General features: G+C 39.5%; 1 protein-coding gene across 3 annotated transcripts in view; it reads left to right on the forward strand.

The window, feature by feature from the left end:
• The window catches only part of AFF3 (AF4/FMR2 family member 3), a 567,801-nt gene that overhangs the window by 73,884 nt on the left and 472,498 nt on the right, over nucleotides 1-21,419 (forward strand). The gene's annotated exons all lie outside the window — the stretch shown is intronic.

Raw genomic sequence — 21,419 nt, forward strand, 5'->3', positions numbered from 1 at the left:
TGAGCCTGACACTTGTAATTAAGTGGTGGAAGTGGGCACAGAGAAGTGGAAGGGAGCAGAGAATCCTAGTTGCTGAGGCCAATTAGGAGCAGTCCGAAATGAAGATAACGCATTTCCAAAATTATCATGTATGGAACAATGTGAAAATATAACTGATGATTGGCATTCAATTTATAACTTTTCAAGAATACATCTGTAGAATAACGATGAACACCGTGTAGTAATTCAGGGGAACCAGAGTATGAGCATTAATGAAAGGCAGTGATTCCGTCTCAGTCATGAACAGGAAAGTTGACCCGAGGCAGAAGATGACTGCTCCAAAAGTGATATATCTTCTAAAAATGCTCAGATTTCTACTTATAACAATTACAACAACAATGATTTCACATCTGTTAGTCAGAGGGTTTTAATCTGCAAAAGGTGAAGTGTTTGACAGTTCCTTGTTCTCACATACAGATGAGCTGCCTGAAGTTTAACCTTTGGATGTGCTTAAGCAACCACGCTTTACAATTTTTGTACAAAACCACCCAAACAGAAACAGTCTAGTAACTTGCAAACAGGAATACAGAAATCTGGAGACATTTTTTTATTTGATATAAATGGCTTCGATTACCTCCTTTCTTTCTGTCTGGGGGTGTTTTTAACACTCACCCTAGTGTCTAGAAGCAACTTTACTTTACAATTAAAGAATTGAAGCCATTTGTGCAGATATAAGTGTCAGAACAGGATAATTCTTCCATTTCAGTGCCTTACAGGATTTTAAATGAGTGAGTGTGGCTTTTTGATATGGGAGGATAAGAAATGCGGTCTTCTGTCTTTACCTGAGTATGCTGGAATAAATATGAGTTTTAAACTCCTATATGTAGAGAATTTATATCTTGAGTTTCTAATTGTTGTAAATGAGCAAAAACTCATAGGCTTTATATAGTACTGCATTCAGTTTTTAAATGTAACTTTATGTTAAAATTGATTTTAAGGTGATTTTTGCATAGGTAAGATGTTTTATTCAACTAATTCAAATTATATTGCATTAGGTTTTGTTCATGTTGCCTGAAGAACACAGGATGAAAAAACAGACAAGAAAATAGGAGATGGTCAAACACTAACTGTACATAAACCACATTGTCCTTATTTTTAATCAGTGAATGCTCTTAAGTTAAGCTTGATCATGTACTGTAGAAAACACATTTTTTAAAGAGACTCTGGGCATTTACTAGAGATAGGCACCATACTAAGTATTTTACATATGCTATCTTACTTAACTATTTCTATGACTCATTTAGACTCATTTAGTCTATTTTACAAATGAAGATGTAGCCTGAAAAGATTTAACAGTGGTCCACAAATTGGTCTGCTAGCAAGTCATGTGGGAACTTTTTAAAAATAGAGATTCCTGGGGGCACCTGGGTGGCTCAGTTGGTTAAGCATCCGACTTTAGCTCAGGTCGTGATCTCGCAGTCTGTGAATTCCAGCCCCGCATCAGGCTCTGTGCTGACAGCTCGGAGCTTGGAGCCTGCTTTGGATTCTGTGTCTCCCTCTCTCTCTACCCTTCCCCCACTTGTGCTCTGTCTCTCTCTGTCTCTTAAAAACAAATGTTAAAAAAAAAAAAATAGAGAGATTCCTAGACCGACTTCTGGTGGGTAGGATTTAGAAATTCTAGAGTATAGATCTGAGTGTCTTTATGGTTAAACAGTTTCTCCAGTTGATTGTTATGAGCCCTGCCAGGTTTGGAGGCCATACTTGGTTGGAAGAGCCACCTTGTGTCACACAGTTGTGAAATGATAGTGCTGAGACTGGCACTCAGGTCTGTGTGATTCCAGAGTTGACATAATCTGGAAGTGACCATCATAGGGACCTGAGCAGAGACATTTAAAAACCACTGTTGAGTCCTAAGCATTTGTAAGAATCCTAACTTTCATTTTGTCTGACATCTTACCCAGTATGGAATTCCCCTCGCAACATCCTCTGACGGTGGGCTTCTGAGCCTCTGCGGCAGGCATTTCAGAGATGAGGCTCCAGTTTTTCCAGGCAGGCCCTGCTGTTGCTGGGCAGTTCTGATTATTCTCAAGTTCCGCTGAGTTCTGGGCACATATGTTCCTGCCTTTCACTTACTGGATTTGCCCTCTGGAGCTCTCTAGAATAAATCCAGTCCTTCTTTTGCATGAGAGCCTTTGTGCTATTCAAAGAAACACAGCTTCTCCATACTGTGGCTTTCCTACTCCAGGCTCCTGTGTCATGTGCCAAATTCAGATCCCCTCTGAAAAGAGACCACCGCAGCCTCCATCAACAACCATGATATCAACCATGGAATCTCCGCAGCTCCTGAGGAAGCATGTGCTATGCTGTTGCTCCTCAGTATCACATAATTTTGTAGCTTCCCTAGATTCCAGTTCATTTTCTTTTCCTTTTTTAATACTTAGCTCTTGTCAGAATTAGGAGACTTGGTCATGGTTTATAACACAAATCTAAGTTTTGCTTGTTGAAAAAGATCACTTGCATTCCAAATCAAAGATGTAGAGGAATTAGAAGCATGGGGATTTGGGACAGTAAGAGAGGAGTTAGTTGTGCTGTAGCAGCAGGTGTCTCCATTCCTTGTAGCCTGTGAGCCTGTGGCCCCTCTGCAGCACCAGCCAGCCTTTGCCGGAGGACAGGCTGTTCCTGAACGGCTCCTCCACTGTAGTAAAAGCAAACATATTTTTCTCCTATACTGAACCCTTCAGCCCTTTGTGTTTAAACTATTTCCCATCTTGTTTGAACTATTTTTTCTGGAACAAATATTTACTGTAGGCAGTGTAAATAACAGCTGACACTGTTTGTGTTGACTTTTCTATGACTCTTCTGGGCCTTTATTTAGTTAGCAGAGAGTTTGGAGACCTGAATTCATGTCTCTACCTTGTCACCAGTTTATGGCTTGCATGAGTCTTTTAATTTTCTGTGCCAAAGTTCTTTTGTGAAATAGGGTTAATAAGTACCTTTGACCTATCTTGTGGAGAGAGGTGTTAAATGTTGTAGCCATCTAGAGACCTGAGATGTCCAGAGAAATGAGTTCCATAAAACGATGCAATGCTATTGTGAATATTTATTTGCCATTAATATAAATGAAATTATCAGCTTATCACTGGAATTTAGATTCTTTTTCAAGCACGCTGTTTAGTTTGTTTTTTTTTTTTTTAATTTTGCTGTTGCTGTTAGTTTAGACAGGGTGGGGTTATCAAAAATATTTACCAGAAAATTCTGGCCTTTCAGGGAACAGGCTGATCACTCAGAAACAACTCCCTTAATTGATCTCAGATGCGCTTGGAGAGGGGTGTGCGAATGTGCATGCATGCACACTCAGATTTGTGTGCTTGCTCCATTTGTTCTCAGGAAGGAAACAGATGAGAGGTGCTTCCCCCTGCTCATCATCTAGCTCTTTCCTTTTTTTTCCCCCCAGCTCTTTCCTTAACTGTAGGTTGGACTGGAAGAAGTAAACTTTTTATATCTCCCTTGGGGGCAGGGGGTTTAAGGTTATCTGTCTGGCCTTTTGAGCAACACCTTTTTTTATTTTTTATTTTTTTTTAATTTTTTTTTTTTTTTTTTAACGTTTATTTATTTTTGAGACAGAGAGAGACAGAGCGTGAACGGGGGAGGGTCACAGAGAGAGGGAGACACAGAATCTGAAACAGGCTCCAGGCTCTGAGCTGTCAGCACAGAGCCCGACGCGGGGCTCGAACCCACAGACCGTGAGATCATGACCTGAGCCGAAGTCGGACGCTTAACCGACCGAGCCACCCAGGCGCCCCGCAACACCTTTTTTTAGCATGTGTGAAAGTATGAGCAGATCTTCAAGTTTGCTAGTTAAGAAGAAATAATTATGAGTAGGATGGTTTAGATGAAGATACAAGTCAGTGAATTGCAGTTGCCCAGGGTCACGAGTAGTATTTCCTTCAGGACATAACACTGGAGTTGAAGATGTGAATAAAAGTGGTATCTTCTCCTTTTGTAGAAGCCCTCAGTCTTGTCAACTTTTCTGAATATCTGTCCCCAGTTTTCCCCTCTGTAAAATGTCAGTTTCGAACAATATTTCCTCTGGCTTTCCTTGCAGAGATACTTGTGGGGGTTAAATAGGACACTAGCAAATGCTTTGAAAATCAGATGGTACTTCAGAAATGATAAACATTGTTTGGTTCTCATTTGGAGTGGGCAGAAAAGATATCTCATTTCTTCAAAGTAATTTAAAGAAGATGGAAGAGAGAATGTTCCTCTTCTTGTAGTGATACAAACCAGTTTGTTTCGATGCACTAAGGTTGATTTATCATGTGCAAGCTCTATAAGAAATAAAGGGGACCTCACTGGGTCTGCCAGAACCCTTATACCACAGGCCATTACAAACACATTCAAGTGTGACTGACATCTAGTAGCTGTAGGTCTACCATGTACCAATTAGAATATTTCACTATGCAATAAAAGAGAAGTTAATAAAAAACATCTAAGAAATGAAAAGTAAGATTAGAAGTGGTGTTTTGGCCCTTACTCAAGTGGCACAGAGCAGAAGAGAGTATGGAAATCATGCTCAGTTCACTTCTTGTGTTTTTATTCACCACCGGCTTATGCATTACTAAGTGTCTGTAGATATCTAGATATCACCCCCTCACCCCAAACACTCTGCTCTTGGTTTTAATTCAGTACTATTTTATTGTTTAGCAACATATGGAAATTTTAGAATTTAAATTCAAAATAATAAAATGAATTAAAATCATAATCAATTGGTGTCTTTGTTGGCTTTTCTGCTTATAAGACAGATTGCAGAGATTTTTCTATTTTGTTCCTCTCAAGAGATACTGTGGACCCCCCAAAATACCTGGAGGTGGTTTAAAAAAATTTTTTTTAACCACAAGTGAACTGCTGTTTAGCAACATTGACTACAACTGTGCTTCTTGGGAATTTCGCCACTATATAATTGGCTTCTTCATTTCTTTTCTTGCTTAACTAGTGTATATAATCACTGATTTATAAGTGTGAGCTATAATAATGTCAGCTGTCTGCTGGTATGATTGGAGAGCGTATTATGAAATGAAGTTAATTTTCTATCTTCTTTTCTTGGAAACTCTTTTACACTTAATTTTGAGCAGATAAGTGACATAAAAGACCAAGCCACTTGAAGATAATGCATTTAGAAATTGCTGATTGATGAGCTTATGCTTATCTAATTTTGTTTTAAAAAGATCCTAATATATCTTTTGAGAATAGATTTTTGAATGGAAGAACAAAAGTACTCTAGCATAGGTGGATAACATACCAGTAAAAGGAACATTGAAGGGCTCCGACTGTGTTTTTCTCTGTCCAAAAATTATCTTAATATTAATCCTGGAAAATTCATGTTTTGGTTATGGTTGTCAGTGGTGGAAAATATTATTTAGCTTAATAATTTTAATTAAAATAAATGTTTGTGTTTTAAGCAAAACAGTCTACGTTGTAATAGGATAATAGCAACATTTTATGCATCTCTTTCTTTGTTGGATTTTCTTTTGGAGATAATGATCTTTTGGGCTGTTTTCCATAAATATGCATATCATACTTGTGTTTCCCTTTAAATGCATGCATGAGTAAGAAGCACTGAATTTGATTAACTTTATTAACCATAAATAATGAAGTGTACTCTTTTATGTTAACCCTTATTTTATTGTGTATCAGCCTTTAGACATTTGGCTATCTGGACAAGCAATCATTTATATCCTTTTAAAAAATATTTATTGCTTCTTTGACTAATTGCTTCTTATGCGACTTAAAGCCTTTTGCAGTGGTACCATTTGTTAAAACACAGCCAGAAGCAGGCAGAGCAGTGTCATTTTTCAAAAATTTAGTGTCATTTTTATAGACAAATAACACTTGTAAATGATGGATAATAGCTAGCAGGATGCTGCATGGTATAAAATGTGCATGAATTATATTTTCTGGGAGCTAGAAGGTTAACTTGCCTATGAACTAATTGAAGAGCTTTATGGTAAATGCAAAATGCTGTATGCACATTATCGGCAAGACTTAAACCAGCTGAAAAAGGGATTTCCTTCCCTTGGGTGTTATTCATTATCTCATCCCCTTTCCTGGCTAGCTGGTGTGTAAGGAGAACATCTAATCATAATGCATCTATAGAATTTATAAAAGAGCATAGCATAGATACTTTTCAGAGCGATTGGCAGATTAATACTTTGCACATTAGAAATGGGAGTGGAGGTGAGTGTGGGCACTGAAATTATCACTGCATAATGATATATCTTTGTGTTTACACAGACCATGTTTATCAGGCCAACTGTGGTTTCTGGCCCTCAGAAAACAAATGGTGGAAGATACTCCTGGTCTCTTTGGCAGCTTGCAGTATAGAAGTAACAGGAACTTATCACCTACTTTTTGTTGAGGAAGGCTAACTCCCCGTTCTGTTTTTTTATACTCTTTACACTGGACAGTTGAAAATACACTGTCTCACTTTGCTAGCAATCAGAATGCTCAATAAACTATAGTATTATGTTAATGAAAACCTCAGAAACTTCACTCATTCAGAGGTGACACTTTCCCTGCCTATCTTGGTTGTAGGCATCCATCCATCCTGACCATGGGAGAAGAGGTACGTTTGGTGTCTTTTTCATTTTCTTCTGCATTTTAACTGCTCTTTCTCATTGGGTTCATTTTGGGGAAGAAAAGAAGTTGAGGGAAGGAAGGTAATTGTAAGAAATAGGATTTCTTACTTGACTGGTCTGGTCACAAGCTGGCTTTGTGTTTTCTGGGCTAAGTTGCCTTTTAGCATCTCTTTGTCTTTGGGGCTTTTCCATTTCACTACAATAGTGAAAACAGTCTAGGCTGTATTTCCTTTTATTTACCCTGATTAGTATATCCATGGATACATGTCTTACCACCTTCGGGAAAGTCTCAGTTATTATAGCCTTAAATATTCCCTGTCCTCCATTCTTTCTCTTCTTTTCTTCTAAGACTGTGATTAGACTTATTTTAGACCTTCTCATTGTATTCTCCATGTAGCTTCACATCTCTTCTATATTTTTCATTGCATTGTCTCCCTGGATTGCCTTTTAGGCGATTTCTTCAGCTCTTCCTTCCAGCTCATTAATTCCCTTTTCAGCTTTGATTAATATCCTGTGTAATCTTGCTAGTGAATTTTTTTTCCAAAAATTATCATTTTTATTTTTAAATGTCTAATTTTGTTCTTAAATCTGGTTATTAAAAAAAACTATGGTCATATACATATAAGATTTACAATCTTAATCATTGTTAAGTGGTACAGTTCAGTTAAGTTCAGTTAGGATTAAGTACATTCACATTGTTGTGCAACCAATCTCCAGGTCTCTTTTCATCTTTGCAGAACTGAAACTGCCTGGTCATTTTTGATAGTCACTTTCTCTGTTTATTTTTGTGATTCTATCATTTTGCTTCTTTAATATTGCATATGTAATTATTTTATAGGCTCTCTCTGGTAACTGAAACTTCTGAAGTCCATGGCAGTCTAAATCTGTTGTTTGTTAGCTCTTCTGACTCTCATGCATGGTGTTTTGTTTCCATGTGTGCTTAGTAAACCTTGATTGCTAGTTCCTATTTGATTTGATTGATCTTAATCTGCAGATGAAGCCTTGGGACCTAAATCAAGGAAGCTTTTCTGGGAGAGTGTTTGCTTTTCTTTCTGCAAGTAGTCATGGGATGCTGCTGTCCTGAGACAATTTCACCACCTTCCTGATGTCCCAGAGCTTTAGTTTATTGCCCCCACCCAACCACACATATAAAGCCCTCCCAAATGTCACTTTGAAAACAGCACTGTCCCTCATAGGACCCTCTCCTTTCTTGTGCTCATTGCCTAGGGTTTCGTTTGTTTGCTTTTTCCTTTGTGCCTGTGGTGAGTTTTCTTGCCTCCTCTGAACCTAAGAAAACAAGAATGATTGCTTTTTACTTAGGATCTGATTGCTTTACTGGTAGACCCCAGGGTATTTGGTCTGCCATACTTGTGGAAGCCTTAGCTGATTTTAAAGCACCTTTCCCATGGGCACTCTTAGCTCCTGTGCTGGGCCCCTCAAACTGTAATGCCCTTGTTAGGGAAGGCTTCTCCCGCAGTACAAAAGCTTCTGATTTTGTAGAGAGTTCTGCTCTATCTAGACCCTGTCAGGATCACCTTATCCCCTGGAAGAAGTCTGTTGTGCAGGATGACCTCTGGTCATCCCACCATAAATTCTACATTTGGCTCCCTAGGTCGAGTCACCTTTGTTCCACTTCAGGGTGGATAATGGGATGCAGGTATTTCCCTCTGCAATTTTTATTTTTATTTTTTTGCTAGCCTGGGTCCCTCTAGGTATGTGTCAGCTGCAAGTCTACTATGCCTTCCAGATTCTAGGGAAACCTTCTCAAGTGCTGGTTCTTTTCTATTCTGGAGCCTTTCTCAGTAAACTTGAAGTGAGAGTAGGCACCCAACCCCACCACGCTACCTCTGGTTTTTGTTTTTTTTTTTTCACTCTCAGTGGGCAAAGGGTATACAAAATAATGAAATCAGTTTGACCACATTAACCTTAAAAAGTTCCTTTAAAACCCTGATACCTCACTTTGTAAATTTATATCTGGCTTTGTAGCTCATTTGAAACTTCCAATTTACTATCTGCCCATACAAACATGTATAGCATGTTTCATCTCTTCTATCACAGGGTATTTTTCCCCTTCCTTTGCCCTATTGTTCATTAAACATCTTCTAGAATGGACTGTATTTCCTACTTCGTCTGTAAGTTAGTTGGTTCACTTTTTCATTACCTTGCAGAAAGTGTATTTTACCCCCTGTGATTTTGGGACATAAGAGTATAAGACACAGAAGAGCTGTGAGCCCCCAGAACCACAACAGGGTCACTAAAAATAGGGCAGGGCAGTATGTTTTCATTTGGAATCTTTTATTATTTTTTTAAATGTCATGACAGATTAACTCCATTAAAAATAAGATTATGTTTATATAACCCCCCACTGCCTCCCTAGGAAGTGGAGCTTAACTCCCCATCCCTGGAGTATGGGCTGCATTTTGTGTGGAGACACCTGACAAACACTTCCTCAGCCAGGTGATCAGGGTTGATATCAACAAGGGCAAGTCATGCTGATAGTATGTACCCTTGATAAGATGTGATGACAATGACACTTCACCTCTGTGGTCTTCTCCTAAAAACCCATAATCACAGTATAATGATGAGAGAAAACACCAGCAAAATCCAAAGTGAGGGACATTCTACACAGTGCCTAACTAGCACTCCTCAAACTGTCAAGATCATCAAAAACAAGGAAAGTGTGAGAAACTGTCACAGATGAGAGGAGGCAAAGGAACCATGACTATTAACTGTAATGTTATGGGATCTGGGAGCAGAGGAAGGATATCAGGAAAAAAAAAAAGCTGTGAAATCCAAAGAAAGTATGGCATTTAGTTAATAGTGTACTAATGTTGGTTCCTTAGTTATAACAGATGCACAGAGTAATGTGAGATGTTAACAATAGGGTAGACTGGGTGATGGAGTATGTAGAGATTCTTTGCACTGTCTTTGCAACTTTTCTGTACACCTAAAATGATTGTAAAGTAAAAATGTTATTCAAATTAAAAATCTAAATATAATTAAATAAAAATAGGTATTAAACACTTTTCCTTATGCACTGGGAAATATTATGTATATGTGGTGTTATCTGTACTTCAGCAGAACCTTTGACCGTTTTCCAGAAGAGGTGAGAAATTGTGGTGGCAAGGCACACAGCACAGTTGAGCAGTCAGCAGTTAGCATAGTGATGAAGAGCATCTCTGGAGCCAGACTGACTGGGTTTGAAGCCCAATTTCATTCCTCCTAGTTGGGTGACCTTAGGCAAGTTAACATTTCCATGCCTCAGTATACCCACACGTAATATCATTATCCCACGTTGGGTAGTTGAGGACTAATGATGTAACACACATAAAGCTCCCTGGCATAATCCACATCCCTGCTGAATGCCAGGACTTTCACTCATTTTTCCAGCATCTTTACACCTACTCAAATGACTCAGACACGTTGGTGGATAACCTGATGCCAGGCAAGTTAATGTGAAAATGTCTGTTCTCAGAGGCCAGTGTTGAACTGAACGAGGATAGAGGGTGTGTTTCCCACATTGTTTAGTAATAACATCATCACTTGTGTATCCTGGATCATCCTTTGGGTACTCTCTAAATGTTAAGGAATGGATCAGATTAATACATGTAGTCCTATGCGTTTTGTGGTTGTGGTTTTGCAGAACTTAATTTATTTATGATTTTGAGGAAACACATCATATGGCTGGGATCATAAAGCTTGTTCTGTGGATAGTGCTGTGTTTCATGCCAGATAAGCTTTCATTGTCTGCTTTCAAAGGCACTTGCAAGGCATCAGTGCCAGATTCTGGGTTATCTTCTTCTAGTCCTGACATCTGGCTTCTTGGCTGACTCTTTAGCCAGATGGAAGCACTGATGTGGCCTCTGGATCAGAATTAGCCCTTTTTCTCATTGTCCTTTTGCTAGTTTGTCATCGATTAGAAGAAATGAGGACATAGAATTTTCTTTAAAAAAAATAGCTTTATTGAGATATAATTCACATACCATAAAATTTATCCACATAGAATGTACAATTCATTGGTTTCAGTGTATTCACAGAGTTGTGCAACCCTCATTGCACTCAATTTTGGAACATCTTCATGACCCCCAAAGAAATCACATACCCATTAGTTACCATGACCGGACTCCCCACCACTCCTGGCCCTAGAAAATCAATCTACTTTCTATCTCTATAGATTTTCCTGTTCTGGACCTTTCATATAAATGGGATCATATAATATGTGGCCTCTGTATCTGGCTTATTTTGCGTAGCATAACATTTTTAGGGTTTATCGTATTCTGGTGTATATCAGTACTTCTTTCCTTTTTATTGCTGAATAGTATTCCATTGAATATATAGACAGCATCTTATGTATCTGCTCATGAATTGATGAACATTTGAATTGTTTTTATACTTTTTGGCTACTACAGTAATGCTGCTTTGAACATTTGTATACAAGTTGTTGTGTGGATGAGTGTTTTCAGTTTTCTTGGGTACATACTTAGGAGTGGAATTGCTGGTTTATATGTTGTAACTGTATGTTTCATTGGTTGAGGAACCACTAGACTGTTTTCCATCATCTGATGTTTTCATCAGTAGCAAATGAGTTTTCTAATTTTTCTACATCCTTGTCACTACTTGTTACCTGTCTTTTTGATTATAGACATGCCAATACTTGTGCAGTAGTATCTCATTGTGGTTTTGATTGGCATTTCCCTACTGATTAAGGATGATAACCGCCTTTTCATATGCTTATTGGCTATTTGTTTATCTTGTTTGAATAAATGCCTATTCATATCCTTTCCCCGTTTTTAAATAGGTTATTTTCTTCTTATTATTGAGTTGTAAGAGTTCTTCATATATTCTAGGTCAAACTCCCTTATCAGAAATATGATTTGCACATACTTTGTACCATTCTGTGTGTAGAATGATAGTCTTTGAAACACAAAAGGTTTTGATGTTGATGAAATCCACTTTATTTTTTGCTGTTGTTACTTACACTTTGGGTCATATCTAAGAAAGGTTTGCTAATCAAAGTCATGAATATTTACTCCTATATTTTCCAAGATTTTTATAGCTTTAGATCTTATGTTTAGGCCTATGATCTATTTAAAATTAATTTTTGTGTATGGTATGAGGAAGGGATCTCTTGCCTTTTTTTTTTTCAGTGGATCTGTAATTTTGGTATGGGCTAGCAAAAGGTGCCTACAGGCCCAGCTTCCAATAAAAATTCTTGGGTGCCTAGTCTCTAATGGGCTTCCCTGGGTACAAACATTGTACACATGTTGTTGCATTTTTTAAAACGTGTATTTACTATTTTGAGAGAGAGTGTGTGTGTGTGAGCAAGCAGGGGAGGGCAGAGAGAGAGGGAGGAGAGAGAATCCCAAGCAGGCTCTGCACCGTCAGCGTAGAGCCCAATGTGAGGCTTGAACTCATGAACCGTGAGATCCTGAGCTGAGATCAAAAGTCGGATGTTTAACTGACTGAGGCACCCAGGCACCCCATGTGTTGTTGTATTTTTATTGCTGGGAGAAAAGTGTGCTCTGTGTGACCCCTCCTGGGAAGGAGAGAGCATAGGAAGTTTGCACATGGGTCCCTCCAGACTAGTGTCTTTTCCCCTTATGATCTAGCTTTGTATGTCTACTACATAGCTATAACAAATCTTAGTTATGAGTGTAAGTATGTACTGAATCTGTGTCCTTCTAGCAACCATCTGAACATGGTGGTGGTCTTAGGGCTGCATAAAACAGGGTCCAAATTCATTCTTTTGCATTTAGGTACCAGGTTGTCCTAGCATTATTTAGTGAAAGAGGATGTACATTTTCAAAGAGAGATTTAACTCCTGAAAGCTTAGGAGCACCACCTGTCTTACACAAGGTCATACAAGTAGCAAGTATATGGACTGGGATAGGAGCCTATCTTATTTTAGGCTGCTATAACAAAAGTATCCATAGACTGGGTAGCTTAAACAACAGACATCTGTTCCTCACAGTCCTAGGTCTAGGAAGTCTGAGATCAAGTGGCAGCTGATTCATTTCGTGAGGAGGCCCCTCTTCCTGTTTTGTGAACAGACACTTTCTTGCTGTATCCTCCTATGGTGTAGAGAGGGAGAGGTTCTGGACTCTTCTTTCCTCTTCTTGTAGGGGCATGAATCAAAATGATACCTTTCTTGAGTCTGCTGAAATTTTACTTCATTGTAGTTATCTGCTTCAAACTACTGGCCCTATGTGTATTATGTAAGCCTTATGTAAAAAGCACCCTTGGGATACCTGACTTTCATCATCCACAATTGTTGATTAAAGGTCAGCTACCCACTTCATCAACAAGGTTTATATATTTCTCTTAAATATATGTAAGTCTTATTAATTTTGCTTTTCTCATGGAGGCTTTTTGGTTTTTAACTGTGTCTAAAAACAAGTTTGGATTGTCTTCATAAAAGACAGCCTAGTGTATCAGAGAAAGCCTAAACTTTGGGTGCAGAGGACCTGGGGTGAATGCTGTTCCTGCCATTTACCAGTTATACACCTTGGGTGACTGAGTCCTATGAGCCTCATTTTCCTGCAGAGCTGTTGAGAGGAATACATAAGGTAACATTTATAAAATGCCTAGGATATTATGTCTTGGCATCTAGTAGTCACTCAATAAATGGTTGCTATTCTTGTAGTTGACACTGAAACCCCAGCTATCACCAACTTTTGTCTGTGTGGTCCTTTTGCTAATACCCTTATTTGAATATGGCTTAGGTCAGTCTTTTTCTCAGAAAGTTAATGTTGTCATTTTATTTTCTAGCTTTTGTGATTTACTCTAGCTATTTGAGAGTTGAAATCTCTCAAGTTTTCAGGGTGTGTTCCCAAGGGAACCATGAAGGATCGTAGTTTATCTTGTTCCAGGAAATATAGATGCTGAGGTATTCATGGAATATGTGTTTGCATTCCTGCTAGAGCAGCTCACGAATTATGTAGGTTAGAGGATGCAGGGTGCTTCTTTGCCAGAGGAGAAACTTTCTCTGAGTATTGTGATTTTCTAGTGGAGACAAAGATTTCTTCAACAAGATGGGAGAGATTTTACAACACTGAGGAGGTAGAGTTCATTTTTGAAAATATTTTTGTAAATGTTTTAATTATTTTTGAGAGAGAGAGAGAGAGAGAGAGAGCAAGGGAGGGGCAGAGAGACAGGGATAGAGCATCTGAAGCAGGTTCTCTAGCTCTGCACTGATGGCAGAGAGCCTGAAGCGGGGCTCGACTTACAAACTGTGAGATCGTGACCTGAGCCGAAGTCAGACTGAGCCACCCAGGTGCCCCAAGGAGGCAGAGTTTAAATGAGTAGCAAGAGGTTGGTGAGAAGAAAAAAATATGAATAATTGAAAAGGAAAGACAAACCACCAATAGAGAGCTACACATACTGTGACCCCGTTGAGAGAGTTAATAACATTGGTAGTGATACTAGTATTAATAATAGGTAACATGTATGGAGTATTTACTCCATGACATGTGTACAGTGCTAAGTGCCTTGATCATGTATTTCGTTGTATAATAGATAAAAGGTTCTACAGAGTCCAGTCGGGAGTTAAAGAGAGTAAAGAACTTATTCTGAGATCACACAGCTAGGAAATGGCAGATCTAGGAAATGAATCCAGTGTGGCTAGGGACAACAGAGATGTTTTTTTTTTTTTTTTCTTGAGTGTGTGAGTGACCTGAGACCTCATCAAGCCTGTGAAATGCTGTCTACCTCCATTTCCGCAGCTTGTCCTATGGAGCCAGCTGCTCAGACTGGATCCTTTTCAGAGTAAAGAGGGCTCTATTAACATTTACCTCAGGGCAAAAGATATGTACCAGACCGTCCCAAGCATATGGTCACCTGAGTGTATGGGTTTTAGAACAATTCTATTTGAAGCCAAAAAGAAAAAATAAAAAAGACATAATAGCCTTATTTAGAACAGATGATGGTATAGTATAAACAGATGATATGGAGAAAGCAGAACTGCTTGACTCCTATTTTGATTGTATCGTATTTATCAGGAAAAATGATCTTGAAATTGGTATGGGTAGAATAAAGATGGTTACGAGAAATTAAAGCCCAAGATAGAAGAGATAATGAGAGCTGCTAAAAATGCATTTAGGTCTCCTGGGCACTGAAAGAACTTGCAGATGTGATTGTGGAACCACTTTAGATAATATTTTGTGAATCAAGGCAAATAGGATGCCAGAAGATTGTAAATGATTTCAGTGAACGTGTACCAGTTTTCAAGGGCGGGGGGAAAGCATAGCTTAGAAACTACAGATGGGTGAGCTTAAGTCAGTTTCTGATGAAATTCTAAAAGCAATATTAAACAGATGTTTGTGAAGATATAAAAAGGCAGCAGTGATTACTGGGAGACACAAAGGATTCTCTAAGAACAAGTTTGTTCCTGTTTGGATGGGATCATTACTGTGACACAGGAAGAGGATGCCAGATAGTGAATATTGATTTTAACAAGACATTTGAGAGTCTCTTGTGACATGGCAACATGGAGAAATGTGAGGTGGGTGATAATACAGTTCGATGAATTTCTGTTTGGTGCAAGAGGGAACAACAGCCATTTTAAAAGTAGGTGATAAATGGATGTATTGACAAACTCTGGTCAGTGGGCCAGAATGGCCCCCTGCTTGTTTGTAAATAAAGTTTTATTGGAACACAGTGAAGCCATTCATTTCTATGGCTGCTTTTCTGCTAACTGGAATGATTGAGCAGTTGTGATACAGATCATATGGCTTACATAGCCTAAAATATTTGCTCTCTGGCTCTTTATGGAAAAAATTTGCTGGCCCCTGTACATAATGCTGGTTTTCAGACAAGCTGCATATTAGAATTGCATAGTTTCTCATTAATGCCCTAGCTTGTGTTCCCCACACTCCCTAGCTGAATAAGAATCTCTGAGGCTAGATCTAGCTTTTTTTTTTTTTTTTTTTTTTTTTTTTTTTTAAGATTCCTGGGTGATTGTAATGTGTAGTCAGTCAGGCCTGGAGACCTCTGACCCAGAGGTAGGGTGCTAATGAGAAGTGCTGCAGGGGGCCAGGAACCATCTCATGTTTTCTATTAGAGCTAATGATATATAATTAATCTCTGGATGACACAGAAGGGAGAGGAAGAGATAGTTCTCTAGATGACAGGATAAGAATTACAAACTTTCTGCCCCTAGGGTAACAAAATGATGGTGGTTATAGTAATAAATGCAAAGTCTTGCATTTATGTACTATATGTCCCTGTGTAAGTATTGGGTGATGATTTAATGTCATTGAAATTCATGTGAAAATAACTAAGGGTTAACTGCCAACATTATGATATAACCAGGAAAACCAAGATGAAACAAAAGTAACAACAACAACCAAGGCAGCCTCAGCCTGTGTTAACCTAATTATAATGGAAAGCAAAGATACTATACTCTGTTTAGGTCAGATCACATCTGTTAGATCTAAGGTCCTTATGGCTGAAACTATGGCTGATTCAGCTTTCGATTCTCACCCAGGAGTGGGACTTACAGGGCCCACCCTCCTTAAAGCAGGATGAGCTGCCATGGGAGGCAAGGAGGTCTCATCTCTGGGCAGTGTTCAAGGAGAGATTGTATGACCATTTGGCATGGGTTAGAATTGAACATATTCTTGGTGATTATGTTGGGGGGTCTCCAGAGAAACAGAACCAATAGAATTTATGTGTGTGTCTGTGTATTAATACATTTATAAAGAGATTTATTGCTCATGTGATTATGGAAGCCAGTAAGCCCCAAGATCTGCAGGGTCAGTCAGCAAACTGGAGACCTAGAAGAACCAAAGATGTTTATTCTAGTCTGAGTCCTTAAGGCCTGTGGGCAAGAAGAGCCAATAGTGTAAGTTCCAGTCAGAAGGCCTGCAGGTTTCAAAACCCAGGAAGAGGTGATGTTTCAGTTCAAATCTGAAGGCAGAAAGGAGTCCTTGTCCCAGTTTGAAGGTGGTTGGGCAGAAAGAATTCTCTCTTCCTCAGAGGAAGTCTGCTTTTGTTCTGCTTAGGCTTTCATTGGATTGTAGGAGGCTCACCCACACTGGGAAGAGCAATCTGCTTTACTCAGTCTACTGATTCAAATGCTTAATCCAATGTAGAAACACCCTCAGAGACACACTCAGAAGGATGTTTCACCTAATGTCTGTGCACCCATAGCCTAGTCAGAGACACGTAAAATTAGCCACTATCACAGGGACCATCTAATGCAATGTCTTCATTTAGTGCAAGAGGAAACAGTCTCAGAGGATGTGGCTTGCTCAAGGTGCTCCAGTGGCCAAAGCAGCTGTAGGATTTGGGTCTCCTGCATCCACAGACCTGTGCTTTTCTGGCCAGACTGTTCAGTACATGTGGATGGTGTGCCAGTGACCTCTAGGGTCCTCTCCAATCCTCAGGATTAAACCGGCTCTGTTAAAAGAAATGAAGAAGTGATGCCTCGGGGTGAGAAAGCTTAACCAGAGCAGAGCACTGCAGCCATCGGAAAGTAGTGTGCAATTTTGAGGCGCAGACCTATCCACTAGATACAGAGGTGGTCAGTGCATACCCAGGTGACAGCCACAGGCTTATTTACTTGGATTTTATACATAAACACCATTCAGGCCTCTCTGGGAGCCCCAAGGCTAGTTAATCTTCTAATGCTCTGAAGAGCAGGAGGAAGAGGGATCTGCAGGTAGGATTTCAGGCTGGCGTGCATAATTAGGTGAGTGGCAGGCCACCTTGGGGAGCTCCCTGGTCCTCTCAGCATCTGACCTCCTTGTGTAGAACCAGCAGATAATTGGCCAGAAAGATGAAGGGCACCCAAAGGGAAGCTCTTCCTCTAGGATATTGCTCCTGACAGCCATCAAAATAGGCTAAGCACCTACCTGGTATCAAATATAGGTACTTCACATACATATTTTCCTAGTTCAGAAATGGCTCTTCAAGTTACACATTATTATCCCCATGCCACAGATAAGAAGACTGAGCTCCAGATACATTTTCTTCATTTTGGAGGAAGATTATTTGAATTGACAGCATAGATTCAAGCTTCTAATGGAATGTCCCTGCATGTTTCCACGCTGCTGGCACTGAGCCCATCTGATTTTAGGGAATGATAATAATGCACTTATTCAGAAGATTGCTCTCAGAATCAGCTCTCAGTTACTGTCAAACAGCAGAATTTGAAATTCCGCGGTGGCTAACATGCTGACACCCAACACAGTTCAGGTGTTGTATAAATAAAGTCAACAGGCTGACTTTTGAGTAAAACATAATTTTTCAACTGCTGCCAAGAGGAAGATAATTGATGATAAAAGGCAAATAGAAATGACTTTTTGATTACCTGTTGTTTTAGATTACCTCAGCTTCTCTTCATCATTGCTACAGAGACTTAAAAGCTATGCAAAAAAGCCTCTTAGTATAAATTTCTCCTCTTCCACTTCCCCTCCTATTACATTTCCCCACACCTTTTAATAGAAGCCCTCCTCTTGGGGAAGTCAGGAATTAGTTGCTTAACTTTCTAATTATTACAAGTGTGTTAAACAAATCACTGTAAGAGGCTTGCGTGTTGCAGGTGTCCATGCCTAAGTAGATAGTCAAGAGGGCTGCTGGAGAAAGTGCTGGCGGGTGCTGCTGCCCCGTTCCCTCCAGGAAATCTAATTTAGGATGATAGTGGATGGACTTAGACTGCTTTGAGGAGCGTTCTGTCTAAATGCACAAATATATTATTTTTAGGCTCTAAACCATGTGAATTGGTAAGTGGACCCACCAAGCTCAAGGAGTCTCTAAACCCAGCTCTTGTACATGAGTAGGCAGTTGGAAAGTTTGGTGGTAACATGAGGCTCTTCTGGACCTGTTCTCATCAAGAATAGTCCTAGAAGGCATTTCTAGGTAGTCCCCAAACAAATTGGGCACGACAGCCCCATTGCCCTTCCCATACTCCTTTGTCGGGGGGAGATGCGGGGAGGTAGGAGATCTGGAGTTGCTTCTGCCATTTTACTTCAAAACTTCACAATTCAAGTTTTTTCAGTTTCGTAAACCATAAATAGAAATCTTACTCTTCTTGTTTCCCCCATCATGTTAGATTCAAGGCTGAAATTTTAAACAGAAACTGAATGGGATGGCTGCTCATCCCTGGATTAAGGCTTTATGGTGAAACAAACTTAATTGGTATAAACTACAAGACAAACAAACATGAACAAAGCACACAAAGGAGGGAAGGAAAGGAAGACTGCATATAGCAAGCTTAAAACTTGGTTTCCTTCCTTCTCCCCACCCGCTCCAGTCCCCTTCCTCAGTCTGTGATTGAACATCCTAAGGCCCTTTGAAAATCCATTTGTGTTTTTGTTGAATGCATCTCAGGTCTTGAGGACTCACAGCCTGGAGAAGTATTGATTGCATTTAAGGGTCCATTACTTAGGTAAACCAAATAATGTAACTGATCTTGGCTCTAATTGATCAAATCTCTCCCATAGTGTTGGAAAGATTGTAATCTAATCACTCCAGTTCCTGGTTTCTAAGGGGAAGGTTACATTTTGCTGAAATTCACCCTGCTTTGGCAAACTCTCCTTATCCGGGTTCCCCTTCTTGAAACACACAGTGTAGGTTGTAGATCTGTAAACTGGGAGGTACGGACACACACAGATAATCTATGCCTGTAAAACTCCCTCAGTTTCAATTTCAACTCTCCATATAAATGGTAGACAAGAAATGTTAAGCCATGTTAGTTTTTCCCTTTTAACTTTTCACAGCTTGGTAAAGGGGAGTTGGAAGATACTTGTACCTAATCTGGGTCACTATTGGCCTCTCATTTCTCCTAATGAGCTTTGCCTCATCCCCATACTTCCCATGCTGTGTTTTCAGTTTCAGAACATGTAAGTGCAGTGTGTTTGAAGACTGTTGTTAAAAGCTGCTGAGATGCCAATTTATCCATGGATTGGCTTCCCTGGCTTTAACTTGTTCTTCACTAGCAGCCCCCTGCACCTTCCTGAGAGGCATTACATTGGCTCAGCTTGGATTTTCCAGGTCTTTTTACTTCCGTAGTTAGGCCTGGTCTATCCCACAGGTGAAAACCCAGGGCTGAGCTGGGAGTAGACAGAAACTTAGCAAAGCAGCTTGTTATTTACCCTAACCAGCAGGATAACCATATTTAATGAAGAATGCCAGAATGACTGAGTTGGAAGAAAAAGGCCCTGCCATGGAGAGAAATCAGAAATTTAAAAGGTAACTTCCCTAGCATTCCTAAAGATGCCATAGGTTATTGGTCTCCCTCCCTTTCTCTCTGCCCTGCTCATGCTCTCTCGCTCTCTCTCTCTCTTAAAAAAAAAAAAAAAAAAAGTGTTTCTACAAATGTAGAAACTGTGGTTAGGAACTATAGTAACTCTCTTAAAATTAAATAAAACATACTCTAAATATACCTCTTTTCTAACAAAACTAAGTACAATACTAGACTTCTCACTGGAGCTGGTGGGATGGACATCTTTAATGAGAAGTGCTTGGCTGCTCCATAGCATGGATTCTTTCTGGTATCTAAAAATGTAAGGTGATTAGAATGTGCTTCACAGCAATGTTTGAGTCAATATATATTGAGACATGGCTGTGAAGCCATTTCCAAGTGTAATTCTTGACATTTTAATGGGTTTAATATTCATGTTAAACAGCTTAAATTCAGAGTAGCACAATAACGTTTCTTGCAAGTTTGTATCTAAGAAGTTGTATAGAGTATTTCTAGTTTGACCTCTCATTCTGCCTGTTGGAGTACTCATATTTTCTGAGCTTTTGATTTCAAGTTTATAGAAAATTTGAAACAAGGGTAATGAACATGGGGAATTCATTACTCCTCCACCCCCACCCTCCCTGCCATCTACTTTGCTACACTTGTTCTCTGAACATTCGAAAGAATGTTGCAGACCATGACAATTCATCCCCACAGATTTCAGGTGTATCTCCTAAGAATTAGGTTTTCTTTTATACAATCTGTTACCATTATAACACCAGAAAAATTTAACTTCAATATAGATATAATAATATTATCTAGTATAAGTTCATATTTAAATTAACCTAGTTGTTATTTTCCTTATAGCTATGTTTTTAATGTTTATTTATTTTTGAGAGAGAGAGAGAGAGTGCGAGTGGGGGAGAGCCAGAGAGAAAGGGAGACACAGAATCCCAAGCAGGCTCCGGGCTCTGAGCTGTCAGCACAGAGCCCAATGAGAGGCTTGAACTCAGGAACAATAAGATCATGACCTGAGCCAAAGTTAGACGCTTAACCGACTGAGCCACACAGGTGTCTCTGCTTAACGCTATTTTTTTTTTTTTAATCCAGGATCCAATCAAGGATCACATATTGTACTTAGTTGTCTTATCTCCTTAGTCTCTTTTCAATAAGTCCCTCAGTTTTTTCTTTTCTTTCTTTTTTTTTTTAATTTTTTTTTCAACATTTATTTATTTTTGAGACAGAGAGAGACAGAGCATGAATGGGGGAGGGTCAGAGAGAGGGAGACACAGAATCTGAAACAGGCTCCAGGCTCTGAGCTGTCAGCACAGAGCCCGATGCGGGGCTCGAACTCACGGACCGCAAGATCATGACCTGAGCCGAAGTCGGCCGCTTAACCGACTGAGCCACCCAGGCGCCCCAGTCCCTCAGTTTTTTCAAACTCTGTTGTGACATTGACAGTTTTGAAAAGTCAATGCCAGTTCTTATGGACTGTCTCACAGTCTGTATCTGCTCCGTTGTTTCCTCTTATAAGATTAAAAAATGCCACCTTGGGAGGGTTGCCTTCCTGTGGCAGGGCCTCAGGAAGCACAGAAAGTCAATCTGTTCCCTTGGTGGTACTG

The sequence above is a fragment of the Panthera leo genome, chromosome A3 (genome assembly GCF_018350215.1).
Source record: "Panthera leo isolate Ple1 chromosome A3, P.leo_Ple1_pat1.1, whole genome shotgun sequence".
NCBI lineage: Eukaryota > Metazoa > Chordata > Mammalia > Carnivora > Felidae > Panthera > Panthera leo.